The following is a 3,122-nucleotide window of genomic DNA, read 5'->3' as shown; positions in this document are numbered from 1 at the left end:
ATCAAGTATTGATGGGATATTTTCTTATATTGATGTGATTTTGCGTAGCTTTCCTTTTCCTGCCAACCGACCGCGTCCCGTCTCCCTACATCCGCCCTCGTTGCTCTGCCTCCCGCACGAAAAAAACCCTCTCGTTTGACCTCCCCAAACCCCGCATGATGGAAAAAACCAGCCGCCTGCTTCCCCTCCTCTCGACCGCTCCATACGTCCAGATCGCGGCCCCATCCCCATCCTCCTCTCACGTCACGGCGGCCGATGGACTGTCGCCACCACCCTCCTACTCTCTCGCCGCCGCCGTCCTCCCGCTCGCTCGCCGCCGCCGTCGCCACCAATCCCGGCGAAGGTGTCGTTGCTGCTATGTCGCCTCCTTTCCCCATCCAAGCCTGACCATGGCAACGGCGCCCTCTCATGTGTCCCGCGGTGAGGTTTGGGGAGGCGCGACCACAATCCAGTAGGGATCTCATCGCGGACCCGTCCGCTGGGATGGGTGTTGCCTCCGTTGCGAATGGGATCGAAGGGAGGGACTACTTCGTCGTCAAGGTCGGCGAGGCAGCGGCCGATTGGGAGCCCGGTTGTGAACATGAGAGTTCGTCCCCATGGAGGCGGCGGCCGTGGAGATTGGATGTGAAGCAACCCCACTTGCCGGTGGTGGAGGCTTGCCGTCCATGTGACCCTTTCTTCTCCCGGTATCCCCATTCCTTGCCTCCCATTACAAAAGCGAGCATAAATGAGAGCAGGGGCTGATTTTCATCACTTCATTTCTCATATTGTTAGTTGCTCTTTTGAGATTATACAAGATGCTCCCGATCTGTTTTGTCAAATTACTTGGATCGTCTTATGGAATTGACAGCCATCGCATTTTTCACCTCATGTTATTTCTTAATCCTTGTCCCACTAGGCATCCACTACATGTTTGGTAATGACGTGATGTTGAGGCGGCTAGGAGAAGCTCAGCAGCCAGATCAAGGGCTATCGAGATGGATCTGGGAGCCAAGCAATAGTTCTTCTGTTAAATTTTGGTTATTATCTTTTCTATTGTTACGATTGTGGGATGGTTGATTTTGACTCGGTGTAACATTTGCATTTGTTTCCCGAGCTTGTTGGCGTAAATGCGTGGCACTGTGGCAACTAATCAAGAGCGAGGGCAGTGCACATCAGAGCTACGCTGAATGTAGCGAGCCAACCACGAATTGGGTATGTTCACACGAGGGATGGGAGAGGAGAGGAACATTAACATTTTTCATGATTTGGATGAAAATTTCAGTTCATAGTTTCTCCGTACGTGGCAACACACTAACGGTACTCATGGGCTTAGGATGAAAGTAGCGCCAGCAGAATCAGTAGGTTGGATGGGAAGGCGGTTGTTGCCCTTGTCCCTTGGTGCTAGCCTACCGTGGTGGCCTCACTAACTTGCTCATTGCGAATACGAGTTCGTGGGGTCGCGAGTTGCTGCAGATTTGTTTTTATCACTTTTTACAATATTTATTGATGTATCCCTAACTCATCGAGTCATTTTTAGCTTTGATTTTCCATATACGCCAGCCTAAATATCCCATGGTCAGAATATTTGCATGGTTAGTGGACATTGTCCCTTTTTTTCTAATGTTTAATATTTTATATTGCCGATAGAAATAATTTTATCCGCTTGATTTAGGAAGTGCACATGGATAGGTCAACATATTTTGTAGCTCTTTCGGATGTAAAAGCATATGTTGCATAAGAAATTATTATCTTCCAAGCATACTCACATTTCACTAACAAATAGGGGGAGGTTCAGACTTCAGAGCAATGATAAAAAGGTTTATTCCTCACTCTTTTGTTGGAATTTTAGTTCCAAGTTAACATGATTTCTTATCCGCTTCATAAGTCATGCATCTGCTTAATTAGGTGATAAGTAGGGCTATTGTGGGGTTTGTTTAAACTCCAGCATAAGGAATTCTTGTTTAAGAAAAAAGACTTTTGGCTTCTTTAATTACAAATTGATTGCAACATCGTGTTAGTATGTGATTTCTCACATCTGGTTGTAATATTTGTGAAGACGTGTATTGCACGTGCACTTGGAAGCGGGCCCGTGGCCCGCGCCGGACGGCGCCGACGCTGACCCGGGCCACCTCCTCCACGTATTCTTGGAGCTGTGGCTGGCCGATTTACATAAAATTAATTCCCTCAGTTCTGGTGGCAAATATAATACACATAATCCATATTGTTATGCACTAGCGTGTGTGTGTGAAATAGATGGATTATGGTCCCGTATCCAATAAGATGGATATGTGTGTGTGTTAAAGAGAGGGAGAGGGGGAGAGAGAGTGAGGAAGAGGGAGGGAGTGTGTGTGAGAGGATTTGATGGTAAAAAAGGTCGCCAATGTCGTAATATTGAACTCTTTAAGTTAACGTGACCCCGTTGCAACGCACATGCGTTCTTCTAGTTCTTGTAAACGCGGAGCTCGATTTTCCAAGCTTCTCCAAATTGCACTACGGCCGAGAAGAGCTTCGAGAATTTAGCTTCCTGGAGCTAAAGCATTCGGCGTGATTTTTTGTTTGAAGTTTGAGAAGCTGGGAGTTGGAGAGGTTCAGAACATGTCTTTTAGATTTGTCTAGATACGGATGCATCAAATTACGTTTTAGTATTAGATACATCCATATCTAGACAAATTTAAGACAAGAATTTTGGGACAGAGGGAGTATGAACTAGTGTTTGTAATATTTGATCATGTAAATATACGTACGTACGTGATGAACTAGTATGATGCAATTTCTTCCCCGAAACTGTTTCGTCAAATTGCAAACGTTGTTTTATGGGTCAGGATTTTGCCGGCTCTGCCAGAGTTGCTCTTATCAGTACACCAAACGTGCTTTGTCGATGTGTACAACGAACTAGACGCAGCCAACACCAAACTGTAGAGCACCGCGCGCGGACGGACACAGCACCGCGCCCCGCTGCACGGGCGAAAGAGCTTCCGTCGCACGCTCCGCGCCACCGCAGCCCATCTCCCCAGGCACGACATGGCTCACTGACAGCCGGGCGCTCGGCCGTTTCCACCTACGCGTCCCAGGCCCCTCGTCCACGTGTCCCGTCCGTCCCGTCCGTTCTTCTCCTTTGCTTTGCTTCTCCCCGGAATCCC

The sequence above is a fragment of the Triticum urartu genome, chromosome 6A, assembly GCF_056163025.1.
Source record: "Triticum urartu cultivar PI428250 chromosome 6A, HENAU_Tu73, whole genome shotgun sequence".
Lineage (NCBI taxonomy): Eukaryota > Viridiplantae > Streptophyta > Magnoliopsida > Poales > Poaceae > Triticum > Triticum urartu.
Note: the sequence above shows the minus strand (reverse complement) of the source record.